The 16468-nt window shown below is 37.8% G+C and overlaps 1 long non-coding RNA gene across 1 annotated transcript in view; it reads left to right on the forward strand.

Annotated features, from left to right (window-relative positions):
* The window catches only part of LOC110342304, an 86549-nt gene extending 70081 nt beyond the window's left edge, over window positions 1–16468 (forward strand). Inside the window, exons 3-6 of the long non-coding RNA XR_005880358.1 lie at window positions 5206–5409; window positions 13353–13408; window positions 13839–13918; window positions 15568–16468. This is a non-coding gene — a long non-coding RNA (uncharacterized LOC110342304). The remainder of the gene's footprint in view (window positions 1–5205; window positions 5410–13352; window positions 13409–13838; window positions 13919–15567) is intronic.

Here is a 16468-nt window from a genome sequence, read left to right on the forward strand (position 1 = left end):
CAAATTAAGCTCAACACTGATAGTAAATCATTTGAAATAAACACAATCAAATTTTGTATAAATTTACCATCATGTGAACATTTTCCATCTTCATCACACTTGAAGCTTATCATTCCACTTTATAAATATCCAACACCTTTAGCAGTTGCAAAGAGTTATTAAAAATGAAAGTCATTGTAGTCTCTTGAAGAGGTGAGACACGTTCTTCAAAATAATTTCACTATAATATATCTTCTGGCTTGAGGGATTTTGATTTTTGTCAGTTTGATCTCAAGGCAAAACTTGAATATTAATATAAAGAAATAAAGTACAATGCCCTGATTCATGGATTGGAAGTCCTATTAGATAATGTACAGTCCCATTAAATAATGAAATAATTCAAAATTTAATATAATAAAAATATTAAAAATTAAGTCACCGTGGGAGAGCTGGTAGCTTCCAAGAACACGAATTTTATGGATTCTTAGTTTTGTGGGTCAGAAGTCCAGGATAAGTCTAGCCTTGAGCTAGCAAAACTCAAAGTACCTGAAATCTGAGTTCCTTTCTGAAGACCTAGGGGAGAATTCTTCTCTCTCCCAATTTCTAGAACACACTGACATTCCTTTGGCCCATTCATCCATCTTCACAACTAGTGGCACAGAGGGCCAAATGTTCTTGCTGTCTTTGTTACTCTCCTCCTTTAATAAAAGAGACACAGAAATATTGTTAAATTTGGCTCAAACATATGGGGTCAACCCAGAGAATCCAGAATATTCTTTTTATTTCAAAGTCTTATATTATTCATATCTACAGAGTCTCTTTTTCCTTGTCAGGTAATGTGGTCCTGGATTCCAAGGATTAGGAGATAGATGCCTTGAAGAGTCAATACCCTGTTTGTGAATGCAATATGTTTTATGTATCTGTAAGATAAGGTACATTTTCAGTGGGATGTATTTCAATGTTATTAGTAATAATTGTAAATTTCTTAAAATTATAAAATATTAGAACAAGAAGGGTCAATGGAGGCTGTGTATAGTAGTCAACATTCACAGTGGCTCCCAGGGGTCCTCACCTCTGCGTTCTGAGCCCTTGCACTATCCCTTCCTAAACAGAACCACAGGGCCAGTAGAATAGAGTGGATCTGTGAGTGAGTATATGACTTTTGAGAATTGGTCATTGAAAACATTGTAGCTGTCATCTTGATTTCTCAAGATACAGAAAACTAAGGGCTGAATGAAACAAAACTCTCAAGCATCCCTAGGAAGGTTCCTGTAAGGGGAAACATGCTCCCTGCCAGTAGTTGGTCATGTGGTTGAACACATTGACAGTTCCAGGAAAGGCTTTCCATGGCTCCATCCTGGCTGATGTTAAGACTTGGACTGTACTAGAATTCCCAAGCTTAACCTCTTTGAAATTCCTGACCTGTAGTCATCACAATTAGGGTAATTTTTTTACACAGGAATAGACAGCCAATGCATTTTCTGGCCCACATTTCTAACATGTGGCCTGAGAATCACTAATTGGTAATTCTCTTTTAAAAATAACCTTAGAGAGCACTATATGATTTATGCCTACTCAAATAAACATCACCAGGTTTGGCTCAATGTGAATTTAACTTGTTTAACTATGGAGACTAATCAAATTACTTCATTGTCACCTGCTTTCAAGTGACGTCTACAGAGAAGGGACCCTTTTCTAAATTCTGATTCAGTCTACTTTTGTTGGTTTGAAAATAAAAGGTTGAATGCTAGAGTTATGATTTTACTCAAAGTGTCTTTATGCAAAAAAGTAAAATTTTGTATATGAAAAAGGAAGCTAGAATTTAAGCTTCCTGATTCCTATGTTCTTTAAATATGCTGATTAAGGTTCCATTAGGAATTTTAAATACATAGGGAGAAATGCCCACCTCCATTGACTCATTTATACGCTTTCATTATGCCATTAGAGCAATTCTAATTGAAGTTTTTGTTTGTTTGTTTTGGTTGTTAGAGATAAGATTTTTCTGTGTACCAGCTCTGACTGTCCTGAAATTTGCTTTGTAGCCCAAGCTAGACTCAAGTCACAGAGATCTTACTGCCACTGCTTCCCAAGTGCTCAGATTAAAGGCATATGCCTCCACCGCCTGGCTCTAATTGAAGTTTTAATACAAGTAAAATTGTACTTTAGGAGAAAAGTATTCTATCAGTTGCTTGCAAAAAAATCCTTTATCTTCAGGTTTTTTTTTTGTTGTTGTTGTTGTTCTGTTTTTCGACAAAGAGTTTCTCTGTGTAACAGTCCTAGCTGTCCTAGAACTGTCTCTATAGACCAGGTTAGCTTCAAACTCACAGAGATCTGTTTGCCTCTGCCTCCCAAGTGCCAGGATTAAAGGCATGTGTCACCACTGCCCAGCTGCTGACAATAAATCTAAAATTATTGGAGATATCTATGGAAACCATGTAAGAAGGGAGAAGCAGGTTACTGTTGAGGAATGTAGTATTTACTTCCTGTGTTATCTTTCCAGTGCTGTGACAAAACTGGACAAAAGAAACTTGAGGAGGGAAGAGCTTGTTTTGGCTTACAGTTTGAAGAGGGGATGTATGGCAACAGGACCCCGAGGTTGTATTGACAGTCAGAAAGCAGGGAGAGATGAATGCTAGTTCAGCCCTTTCCCTTTTTTATCGAATGATACACAAACCAAATGGTTCTTCCTACATCAATTAACCCAAACTAGCGATTTCTTCACAGACATGCCCAAAAACTTGTCTCCTAGATACTGTCAAGTTGACAACTAAGATTAACCATGACTAACCAAGACACTTCCTCAGTAGAAGTCTGTCACCCTTACAATGTTTAGTGGTCATGTATTCAGTGGTTACATAGTGATCCTGTCATTACCATCCCCCTATGAGATGAGAAGCCTGTAGGTGTTAAGGGCACTTTTCCTCTAATGTACTTTTCCTCTTCTAGATCATACATCAAGTATCAGAGGTCCTATAGTCCATAGCCAATGCTATCCTGTTTCACATTTCATGGGCAAGCATCTTCCATGGGATCTCCCTTTTGTGCCAGGATGCCAGGGGCCCACACAGTAGGTTCCAAAGATTCCCAGAAGATGACACTTTCTCTCTCTCTCTCTCTCTCTCTCTCTCTCTCTCTCTCTCTCTCTCTCTCTCTCTGTGTGTGTGTGTGTGTGCACGTGTGTGTGTGTGTGTGTGTGTGTGTGTGTGTAATGCAGACAAATCCCCCAAACAGCTTATAGTGTGAGTCAAAGCTATGGTTGAAAGGAAGGGAACATCATTAGGGACAGGGCCTGGCTCTTATAATACTTCGGATGTTACACAGAAAACTTTGGATGAACATATTTCAAATTAGAACCAAGCCTGCCAACTTGTGATGAAAGTATTTTCCCCACGTAAGTGGATACAATAATTGTGTTAAATCGTTTTTGCTGAGGTTCTAACTTTTACTTATTTATACACATGGTATATGAACCCCCACCTGTTGTCTTGTCCTTACCAGGCTGCATTCCTAATAGGTTGGCCAAGAATTCTCTCTATATAGATACATATACACACTCCATTAAAGATGCCTACAGTGAGTGAAGGAGCAGTGTGTGGTGGGGCTATGATGAAAACCGTTTCCCAGCGTTGCCTTCCTCTTGTACCTTTCATTCTTTGTGCTAATAACATTGGTTCTTGGGTACATGGAATTGCTTTTAGACATTACATATGCTAAGCATTTATTAGATAATTTCAAAAGGATTTGAAAAGTGATGGGGTAAGTCCTGTGTATATGTCAATAAAGCACTGTTGGCCAATAGGGAAGCAAGATAGATGGGACTAGGAGTACAGGAGGACTCTGGGTAGAAGAAACACAGGAAGTCAAGATGTAACTGCCATAGGGATAAGAAGCCCAGAAAGTTCTCCGGTAAGAGAAATACTTAGATTAACAATTATGGGATAAATACTTAAGTCAGAGCTAGCCAGTAAGAAACAAGCAAGGCCAACAGCTTCATAATTAATATAGCCTCCTGTGTGTTTATTTGGGACTGATGTGGCTCTGGAACCAGGCTGGCGGAAAGGCTTCTCTTTACAGAAAAGTGTTACTACTTGTAATTATCTAACAGCAATTAGAGTCCTGGGATGGACTTCTTGTGTAGCTAGATTCTAAGAGAGCTAAATGTTAACATATTTCAGTTATTTAAAAAAATAATAAAAGCTGGGAAGTGGTAGCACACATACTTTTAATCCTAGGAGACAGAGGCAGGTGGATCTCTGTGAGATTGTGGCCAGTTTGGTCTATACAGTGAGTTCCAGGACAGCCAAGGCTACACTTGCATGATGTCTTACAACCATCTGTAATCCAGTTCCATGGCCATCAGAAGATCTCTTCTGGTCTCTGAAGGCACAAGGCACGTAAGTGGTATGCATACATACATGCAGGCAAACACTAAGACACATAAGATAATATAAATAACTCTTGAAAAACTGTCTAGGCAGCTTTCCCTAAGACCCAAAACGCTACTGTGAGGTGGGCTCCTGCAAGAGTGCATTTACCAAGTCTTTCAAGGGCTCTAAAGCAGACATAAGTAATGTTTGGGATCCATGCCCTGAGCTTGCATCCATTTATTGCTAGAGTCGGTTAGACAAATAACACTTAAGGTCCTTTGACATACAGGCTCAGTACTGTTGTGGTTTGGATGTGAGATATCCCTCAGGAGCTCACGTATTTGGACATTTGTCTCCCAGTTGCTGGTGGTTTGTAAAGGTTATGGATACAGCAGGAGGTGGAGCCTTGTTGGAGAAAGTGGGTCACTGGGTCTGGAGGGCCACTTCCTAGCCAACTTCACTTCTCTTCTTCTGCATCCCAGCTGTGAGTGTGGTGTGGCTCCCTGTATCATGATCTTGCTGCCATGCCTTTTCTGGCATGATGGGCTGTATATATTCTCTGAGAGCCAAAATAACCATTTACTCCATTAGACGGTCTCTTGTCAGGTATGTTACCATGACAATGAAATCTTAACTAATGAGAATAAATAGGTACAGCACAAACACTACCAGACAAACTGAATGATTTTATAATTGAAGGAAGGAGTTTTTGCTCTAAGTTCTTTCTAGGAGAAATGCTGTTTCAGATGGTTCTAATAATGGCTGAATCTTGTCTGCTTGGTGCACTTTACTCTCTTTTTACTTTCCTTGGTTTTTATATTTAGCAGTGGTTTCAGTCTTTGATTTTGTTGTTTTCCAGGCCTGAAAGGTGCTTCATCCAGGACCAAACTGTCGTAAAGTGAAGTCAATAAATTTATACTGAGCATCAGAATTGGAAGACAGAAAGAAAAGCACAACCAATTCTCCCCAAGCAGTTGAACTTTCACAAGGATAATAAGTCTGTTGCCTGCTGTTTTTTATAGTTTGTTTAAATTACATGATCACAATAGTAACTCAAGATCAGGTTGGTATTCACTGTGAATAAAATAATAGGAAGATGTGTTTTTGTCTTGAGGCAGGAAGATAGACTAGAAAAATCAGTTGTCCTACTCTTTGATCTTTCAAGTAGAGTTGAGAGTTCTTATAGTTACTAATTTTCCTATTGATATTTAATATGTTTTTATTACTTGGAGGTAAAATGAGTAATGTGAAACAAAGGGGGTGCCATGGTTTGAATAAATGCACAGCAAGCCAGTGTATTGTAGGTTTATTCCTCTTCTAATGGTGATACTCAGAGGGGCTGAGAACTTTAAGAGTCAGAGCCTGATGGAAGGAAGTTAGACTACTGGTGGAGTGTTCTGGGACTGGGTATTAAAACTTTGGAACCTTTGCCTCTATTAGGCTAACTAATTGCCCTGGGGGAACAAACCTCCTCTATCACATGCTCCTGCATGCACTGAGCTTCCATGGGTCCAAAGCAACAGCGCTAAATGAAGTTGAACTAGAAACCCAGAGAGTGGACCAAAATTACTCTTTTCTTCTTTGTTTATTTTGTCATCATGATATAAAGCTTGTCAATACAAGGGTTCAATATATGAGTTATCACATGATCAGTGGTGATGTGATATGGGACAAGATCTTTGGTCATCTTCTTGTCCTTACCCATCCACTATTTCAATGTAGATATTATGCCTATACCATTGTCTCTACAGAGAACATGAAATGAAGCTAGTCTTAATCTACTGTGACCCATTAAGCCTATGTGTGGGCATTGCTGACCATGAAACAGTCTCCATCATTAGCTATTAGGGCCTTTGATCTGAAGGACTTGCACGTTCCATGAATAGAGTCGGCGTTCTATGGTTTGTGTATATTGATTCATTATTGTTAATAATTCTTACTCATGTTGTGAGTCTGAGTACAGTTTCTATAAGTTTACTTTTAAGCTCTTCAAGTTCAACTTTTATATTTCATTTGCATTTCTACCACTGCCTCATATTTTTCCATTCTTAGCAGAAATGAAACATACCATTCTACTATTCTTAGTGGAAATTAAACTTGCATTGAAGCACACTTGAGTAATGTCAAATTGACCCTGCATCAGCCTTATGAAAGAATATGGAATATATATGGTTAAGATGGCAATTCTTTCGGAATAAGCAAAGTTAATTTCATAGCCGTGTCTTAATAAGTGAGCCTTGAATTTTCCTATTTTATCAAAAGGATTTCTGTGATATATATTAAAATTCTTAAATTAAAACTTTCATATTAATAACACAGGCTTGCTATGAGTTCTACTCACAGAAAGACTGGCAAGCAAATGGTTCTTGCATTTTTACATAGTAAAGAAAAGAAATAGAAAATATGAAGTTTCAGGTTGAGAAAAATCACAAAAAGGGCATTACAAAGGTCAAGAATAGTTTTCTTAGCTTTATACTTACAAAATAAGTTTTAATTTAGTTAATTTTTTGCAGTTTGAACATTGAAGTGTTTCTTATCATTATGCATATTTGAAATTCAAGAGTAAGAAAGGATGATTCCTATATTACTCTCAGCCTTCTGTAATTAAGGAGGACTTCTACCCCTCACCTCTATGCATTTTAATGAGACTGAATTTTTTGATGTTGGACCACATCACGTGCTTGAACATTACGGTGTGCTCCTTGAGAAGTAACTGTCAAGCTGAAAGGCAAATAAATAGTTTCATTGTGCAGAACTTTAGGTCTTAGGCTTATAGTTGGATGAAATGCACGTGAGTAAGAATATGACTGATTTCTGACAGCCTTTACTCACTAATACAGCTGACTGGAAAATCTGCATCTTTCATTTCAACCTAATATTGTTCAAGCCGACAAATATTATCTGCTTCCCATTTACAAAGGATTTCCTTTGGAGCTATATTTAGAAACACATATATTAAAAATAAACCCTGAATTTTGCCTCCCTGAAGTAGCTTTAGGTCTAGTAAAGGAGATAAAATGACAACACACAGATAAATATCAAGTTATTTATAGCCTTTTTACATTGTGTGTCAGATGTGGTAAACAAAAAATTGTCACTAGGGTGCACTTGGCTAGGTCTTTTAGATTCTAAATTCATGCTTGAGTACTAAATTTAATTAATATGCCAGGAACAATGACAATGGAACCTGGTAAGATGAAGAGTTAGCCACACTTCCACTGGGATTCAAGTTTAATGAACTTCTTCTAGTTGGATACAAAATAATTAGCTAACCTGTATTGGGAAGGTCAGATATTTTGTAATATCTCATAAATACAGGGACCACAGCTATAATTATAAAATAATACTGTAATTTTGCACCTACAAGGTTAATTTTGTATTACAAAAGTAAATTGAGACCTTGGATATCTCAACCTTGTGTAATTTAATGTGCAGTCACTGAACAGTATTTTTAGCTTGGTTTTCAGTTAATCCTCAGGAGATGCTGAAGAGGGGGTGTTGAGTGTGTGTTGATGAACTGTCTGGACAGTTAAGGTACCCTCCAGTGTGTTAGGACTATGAATTGTTATAAAAGCAAAATGAAGGTACCGCAATTTGTATATCACCCCAACATTTGTGAAACTCCAGATACCTCCAGAACATTAATCCCCACCTATCCTTCTGGGACAGTATTGTCATGGGCAGTTTTATTGCATTTTACAGGTGGGATAAATAACTAGCTTTGGGTTAGCTGCAGAGTGGGGGATAAAACAGAACTCTCTTTATTTCTTATACTATAATTTAGCAACTGCTTTCCCTAAACAAGTCATCATATTTTCTCCTATAAGAGTTCAAAGTTATTTCTTGCTTTGAAATCTTATCTTTGGGGATAGGCTCTTCCTTCCACATCAAGAAATCTTGGTCTTGCAACAGGTACATACAGTACTTGGCAGTTTTAAAGTTTCTAATAATTTTACTTTATAAGCGCAGCTGACACTGGATGGCTTTTCATACTCCAGAGTGTTGATTCATGAGTGTCTCTACGCATGGGCACACTGAGCACTCACTTTCGCTTCAATGCATCGCTGTGCCGTTCTAACACATTTTCTCACTTGGAACAACAAAGGTACAGCTTTCTGACTTTTACAAATGAGATGTGTTGTAGAATCAGCAAAAACTAGTTTCAACTCCTCTGAGAAACTTGTTATGCAGACATAGTTTATGATGAGTATAAATAATAGTAATAATTTATTTTCTGAGGCATAATGCTAGAGCAAAAGCCATCTGGGCAGGCAAACATTTGTTAGTTGTATGGAGCGTTCATCAAACTCAGTCTCTACCCAGAGATAATGGATACGTAAATACATTTTTTTCTTTTACCTGAATGCACCCTAAGGTTTAGAAGCAAACACATTTTTGAAAGTATTGGAAAAATAATAATAATTTTTTCTAAATCTGTATAGCCTGCCAAATTTGTAGCACATACAAATAGAAAATCACGATCTTTGAGAAAATTGAATTTTATGCTTTTTAATTTATTCTTTCGAGTTAGGAACCCGACCACAGGCCTTTAGACTTTCTGTTCCTGGTTTTCATTAAACTCAGGACATTTTGATTTAGAATAGAGTTTTTATATTCTTTGCTCTCAGGGAAAGAAAGTTGTCTGTGTTTTTTCAAACAAGAGAAAGCCATAAATCTAACTCTAAGACTGAAGTAGCATCAGTAAATGTTGGTAGATATTTGTGATGCCTTAGAAATGCTCATTAATAACACAGACATTTATTAATTATGTTAATGAATTTTGTATGATGTAAACAGTAGATTATTTAAAAGCCACAATAAAATGATGTAATTTTGAACAATCATCACATGAAAGGGTTCTGAACAGATTTTTGCTCAATGTTGTTCCAGAAAAGAAAACATGGATCTTTTAGATGTCAACTACATCTAAGCTACAGAAGGGTAAATATCAAGTCAACAGAGGAAGAGATTTCTAGCATCATAGAAGGTGTTCTCACCTCTGATAGAAATAAAATAGAAATGACTCCTGAACCTTACAGAGGACTCAGAGTGCATGGATTACTAGAGACTTCTCAGTTTGACAGTGGATAGGTCCCTTAAGTTTTTAGAAACATCTATTTATTTATTTATTTATAACATGTGTATATGTGTGCCTAAGTATATTTAGGCTCACCGCATTCATGCAGGAGAGCTTAGATGCCAGGAGAGCATGTTGGAGCCCATGGAGCTGGAGTTACAGGAGTTGTGACTCTCAAGAGGGAACCAAACTGGGTTCTCTACAAAAGCAGTAGACACTCTTAATCACTGCACCAAGCCTTCTAATTCCTTAATCTTTTGTGTAGTATTAAAATGCCATTATTTCCTATTTTAAATATTATTTTTAAGCAATTTTAATTTTTATGATCTATCTCCCCTAAGATCACAGAGCACTTGTCATGGAAACAGATTCTTATTTTTTAGTATTCTTTTCTATTTATTATATAACATTTATTCTCAGTGTATATAAGTCAATCAATGTTTTGATCATTTTAGACATCACAAATTTTTCCTTGCATTGGCAAATCTATTCGTAATCTATGAATTTTTTGGTACCCTTTATGACACTGCTTAAAAATATAGCATTCCCCACAATTTTTTTGGAGACAGGCTCTCATGTAACCCAGGCTGTCTTCAGACTCACTCTGTAGCTGAGGATGTCCTTCAATTTCTGATCTCCCAGCCTCTACCTCCTTAGTGCTGGGATTACAGACATGTGCCATCATGCCCAGTTTATATCATGCTGAGATGCAAACCAAACCCAAGGCCTTATGCATGTAGACAGTCACTCTACCAACAGAATCAACTGTATGCTTACATATGCTGACATGCCTCATCCCTGCTCATGTTGCTCACATGTTCTCATTCTGGTATGTGAAATATTTCTTAATGTATCCCTATTTTTCCAGTATTTTCTCTTACTGTCCCCAAACACCAGCCATTTGTTCCCTTTTACTCCCATCTGCCCAAACTTTTAAGTTATCTATAGGTGTAAGTATAGGTAAATTTGTCATCTTTTATGAAGTTTCGACTTTCATTTTGTTAGGAAATTCACTTAATATCCACCAGAAGATTTGTATCAGAAGCATGTATTTTCTCTCTCTTTTTTTTTTTTTGGTATTTTAGTTTTTTCAGACAGGGTTTCTCTGTAGTTTTGGAGCATGTTCTGTAACTCTTTCTGTAGACCAGGCTGGCCTTGAACTCACAGAGATCTGCCTGCCTCTGCCTCCCAAGTGCTGGGATTAAAGGCATGTGCCACCACCACCCAGCCCAGAAGCATATATTTTTAAAATTAGTTGTCTGCAAGTTTTGTGTGTATCGGTGCATGGAAGTTATACATACCAAACTTGTTATGTAGTTTTAAAGCTGTGACGATTCACCTTCTGTTTTAATTTTCAACAGTCTGAAGCAACATATGACATAAACATTTATTGAACATACATTAAATTTATATCAAAGAAAAGATTAGACGATGCCCAAGAGGAAAGGAATGAAGTAGTTTTCTAGTGAAAGACACAGGAGGTATCTGTGGGAATATCTGCGTGTCCTGATTCTCTTGGAGGCAAAGACGGGCTGTACTGGTGATAATAAAGTCACGTTGACTTTAAAAATGTCTTTTTTCTTGGTCCATGTTGATGAGCAGAGTGCCATGGGCTATTAGCCCCCCAAATATTTTGTGTTAAAAAGATAGCTCACTTCACATACTTTCCATTTTGCAGTGAGAGATTTAAGCTTTATTACATCTGAAATACTGTGAAGTACATCATCACCTCGACTTTAGTATTTTACAATATATTCTAGATGAAGAGAGATTTTAGGGAATTTTACTCATCAGCTCATTTATTAGCCAGTATGATGATGGAACCAGAACCCTGCCATCCCACACGGCACTAATGAACTCCATTTGTGAGCTCTCTCAGCAATGGGGATGATAGTCTGAATTGAAATGGATAGAGTGTATTCCTCACTACAGGTGACGTCTTGTCCTTGTAAGTGATTGACACACTCTTCGAAGGAAAGTACCATTCCTTTGATGGTCCCATTATTTTTGTCTCAGTCTCATACACATCTTAACCTTAGTTTCTAGTTTCAGTGGATGTCTTAGAGTCTTTCTCCTAGAGTAAGCAGAGAAATAGAAATAGCAAATGTAAGTACAATTTACATAGAGAACTTTTCATTTTTGATGTCTTAGCCTTAAAAGATTCTATCACAGAAATAGTGATCTGAGAAATGACTGTCTATACAACACTAGACAATTAGCAATTTACCAGTATAATACTAATAATACTAACGTTAGCATTATAAATCATATAACTGAGAGTCTGCCATGGAAGCAGACATTAATAATTATAGAAAAGGTTATCTAATTATAAAAGAAATAAATTCTGTCAGAAAAACTGTTGACTATACAAGAAGAGATGCTAATGAGGAGAAATAACAGTCTGGGAGAGGTGAGACGGGAGTATCAGGGATGCATACTTTCCTGAAGAGGTGACTTACCAACTGAAAGTCTGGAACAGAAGAGCGGGTAGAAGAAGAGATAAGCGAGATAAGCTGGGGTTGAGTTGGGACTGTGCTTTTCCTTAGAACAGCGTGTATGGGGGGCGGGTGGGGATACTTAGCTCTTTGGAGAAATGAAACAGGGATCAATCATGAACTAACAAGAGAAGAAAAAGAGAGGATTGTGAAAATGGCTAGAAAACAAGCCTGAAAACCCTTGTCAGTCAAAACAAGAAATGGCAGGAGCTGCTCTTATGAGTTTCATTTAAAGATTACTCTGATTGAAAGTGGGTAAAGTCTAGAAGACTCAGCAATAGTTCTGGGGGATTATGGTGTGTACGGAAGGAAAAGTGGAGAAAAGAGGTCCTGAGGGTAGTAAAGACTATGGTGACTGCCTTGAGACACAGTGAGAGAGACAAGGGCTCTCCTTCAATATTCATGACATATACAAGTAGGTGTTTGGTACTATTATGTCTGAGAAGGAATTGGGAGACAAGATACAGAAATTTGAGTTTAGGTGTGGGCAGGTTGAGATTGAGATGCCTGAGGTTGGCATGGGAAGGAAGGATTCTATCAGGAAGCTGAGGACATGGGTCTTACAGGACACAGAAGCTGTGATACTGTGATAGTTTTGTTCTTTTTTCTTCCTACAGAGGAGAGAGGTAAAAAATACCTTGTCTTTGAAAGTCATAGAGAGATGAACACAAACAAAAGCCACTCAAACCACCCAGATACAAAACCAGCTTCAGAAACATTGATGAATATGGAATTCAGCAAGGTCTTGTAAACACAAGCCAGTTATGACACAGCCCACAGCCAAACTTCTTAACTCCTTTTCAATATTTCAGAAACTTTCCCTAAGGTTCCTTCTCATCACAGCTGCCTCATCCCTTTCATTTCTTTCTATAACCTTTATCTTCATCCTCGCTGTTGTCCCCTACCTCATCTTCCACAAAGGATTCTTTATTTCTGTGAGTAAGTTCAGCTGTCCTTTATTTCCTGTCATTCACAGTGACATTGTGCAGCAAGATGAAGATCTCTTTCAGAAGCTACCAGCCACAGGATGATGGGGGGCAGGAAAACAGAGGGAGACTATAAATAATAGACAAACATTTTCCTGTAGATCATCATGTTTGTGGCATATTCATGGTAACACAAGCTGTAAGAATGGGGTTCAGAAATTGAAAAACTCAGGATAGGAGGGACAGGCACTAGGCTGTGGTCTAGTAATGAAAGAAAAGTGTCAGAATACTTGAAAAATCAATGAACCAAGTACCAAGGGCTTAAGAAGAATCCAGTGGTCAATCTGTCAAATCCATTGAGGGCTCCTTTGCATATTTTAAGATGAGAATGCTTCAACTTTTCTTTACAATATCCATTTCTAATGCAGCAATCGTCTCAGTGAACATTTGTTTTGTCTAGACATGCCAACGCAGTTTTTTACAGTTTCCTTTTTTTTTTCCATTGCAGGGTAGGGGATGATCATCTGAACAGATGAATTTTGCTATTCTTACCTTGCTTCTAAGGTAAGGAGAGGTAGGCAGATTTTAAAGTTTGAAATTCAGAGGTGGTCTAGTAACACCATTAAATTGCTCAACAGATGACTAGGAAGTTAGCTAGGTCTTCAATAGATGGCAGAAGTGCCAACTTGGTTGGGAAATGCAAAGAGAATTGTGTGTTTTAAATGACAAGGCAAAGACAATTTGGTACAGCTCTTTCAAACAGTTCAATGCTTCAGAAGTGGGGAAATAGGCAATTAACTATGACATGGATCCAAATGAGCATCTACCACTCTGATTTTCCTTTTAAGTGACAGATTCAGAATTTTCCTGTGTGTCCATCCTGGTTCTCCAAACACATTTCTATGTCCTGCCTTCATTTATAGACACCAGTGGGCAGCCACAGCCTTTGTCTGGTATGTCTTCACTAACATAATAGGTCCTCATTTGTTTCCAGAAATTTCCACAGAGTAAAACTCAGATGAGGTGATATGTTTGACTTGGGCACGCACAGCGGTGGAGAGGAGTGAAGAGGAGGTATGCCTAATTTTTTCATTGGTTTTTTCAAAAAGCATGTATCATGACTTCTAGATTCAGCTGGAGTTGAAAACTGAAAAAAATACATGCTTTCCTCTAAGCATTAATTCCACCTCGATGTCTTGCTACAACTGTGAGCTTTGTGGAGTGGCTGAACATTTAAATTCCTTCCTGCTGGACATTTAAATATTCAAGTCTCCTTGCTATGGCTTCCCCTCAGTTCACTGTAGGTCTGCTTGAAGTTCATGATCAGAATAGGAATTTGTAGGTTATTTGAGTAAGGCCAGCCAGGGTTACTTGTCTTATGCTCTCTTGGGCTTCCTTAGAAATCTGACCTAAACGTTCCTCAGATGGCTCCGTGGCCGGGAGTGAGCTATTCTTCTGCTTGGAAAAGTCTAAGCAAAAGAGCGAGAGGACGGAAGAGGGAAGCTCGCTGTAGATTGCCCCTTCCACTGATGTTTTTAGCTCTGCACCGAGAAGCAAGGTGGTGTACATCAGACTTCGTTCGCCAATAAAATTATGACAGTTTGCCTCTTGCTGCACATCCTGCTTTGTCACGATAAAGAAACAGGTCGCTCAGAGTGAAAGTGTTCCGTGATGCGTCAGGCATCTGGCAGTCGATCAACCCCACTGCAAAGGGTAGTCAGCATCACCGGAGCTGTGGCTGTTTAAAGAATGTGAAATGTGGCTGGTGGCATGGAGGCAGCTGATGGTAAATCAGATACGATTTCCCCTCTGAGAGCACAAAATCAACCTTGTCGTTACCACGAAGAGAAATGAAATCTCTAAATATGTCTCAATGTTTTGTCATCTCTGCCTGTCGGGGTGATTTAACATAAAATTTCCCCCAAGTAGGAAGTGCAGGTATTATTTCATTTCGTTTCAAAGATAAACTTCATAGTTTTTTTCCTATAAATTACTCAAAAAGCCCCCAATTTGCAATTGGGGAGGTAGCTTAAGATCAATGGTGTTTTAAAGAAAAATATTACGAGTAAAAAATTATACTTTGTGTATTGTCCCCTGCCTGCAGCTTGGCAGCCCCTGAAAACAATGATATCCTGGCGTTTACAGAAAAATATCAGAAGGATTAAGAGAAGTTGCTCATAAATGCTTTACATTAACTCTGCTGCCAAGAAGTTTGTTTACTAGACTCTTGACTATGTATTTCTTGCATGATCCACATTTACCTACTTTTGTGTTTCAAACTCCTCTTTGCTTCTTACTCCTACCCCATTCTCTTACGTTAATGAAATAAGACTCTGCAGGCAGTTGTAAAACTTCTATTACCTCTAAGGTCTAAAATACCATTTCAAAGAAACAAAAACCTTTTTATTCTTTTTATTATCAGAGTATGAATAATGCATGATCACCGCAGAAAACAGGAGGGGATGTCAACAACCATGCCAGATAAACCTGTTACTCAGATACAGCCAGTACTGATACTCCTGTAGGTGTCTCCGTGGGCTTTATACGTGATCACATTTCATTTAACTTTGGATCATTCATTTTCCATGGCAGAGCATTAAAAAATGAGGCCTGGCAAATTTTTGCTCCTTGGTCTCAGGGGTCAAGGTGAATACTCAAATGAGTTTATTGTGAAAGTTCCGTTCAGTGTTTGATTACAGAAAATGTATCTATTTTCTCTTCAGCTCCACTGAACAAAGAAGAGGGCAGACTGCCAAACACAATGGAGAGTGTTCAGGCTAAAAATCCAAAATGTTTGTTGATATTAATTACTGGAAAGTGTCATATCTGTTTTTAATATTTCACCATCTCCAGCATCATGGAAGGCAACAATCATCCCATTTGTTGACCAGCTGTCTGGTTTGACTAAATGATAACCAGCCAAAGGCTCTACTTCAATTCTTATTTGATATGGGACTTGGTTGAAACAAACAGTCAGTTTGTTTCAGTCCTTCAACAGCTCACAACCCAAGACAATACCCCTAATCATGAATTCAATACATTGAGAATAGAAGAGTAAAGTCTGAGGAAAAGCAGAACTGATTAGTGTTGTATTTATGTTCCATATTTCTCTATGTCACATACAATTTGTTAAGAAGCAGATATTGATGTCCACATGGAAAGCTAGAGAGTTCATGTTGACTAGGAATTTAGAGAATATCATACAAAATGTCTATTCCCCTATAATAAGCTAAGATGTTGGGTACTATCATTATGCCTGTATTATAGACACAGAAACAATAGCATCTAATATGTGCCAGGCATTATGCTAACTTCTGGAACACAGTGAAATTCATATAGAAGCTCAAGCCCACAACTTACATGCTAGTAATAGAGGTAGAAAATGAGGTTAACAAATGATATTCCATGAAAGAAAGTGAAAAAAACAAGGGAGAGAGATAGGGAGCATTCTTATACAAAAGTTGTTTTCGATTCCAGATATCCTACCTAAAAAAAAAAATCTGTGCTACTTTGATTTTGGTCTAAAAACTACTACCTGAGATGAATCCACAGGAAAGAATAGTTTCTGAGCTACATTATGTACTCTTTCAAATGTGCAATAAAGAGTGAAGAAATGTCATAGAA

Source organism: Mesocricetus auratus, unplaced genomic scaffold (assembly GCF_017639785.1).
Source record: "Mesocricetus auratus isolate SY011 unplaced genomic scaffold, BCM_Maur_2.0 Super-Scaffold_100011, whole genome shotgun sequence".
NCBI lineage: Eukaryota > Metazoa > Chordata > Mammalia > Rodentia > Cricetidae > Mesocricetus > Mesocricetus auratus.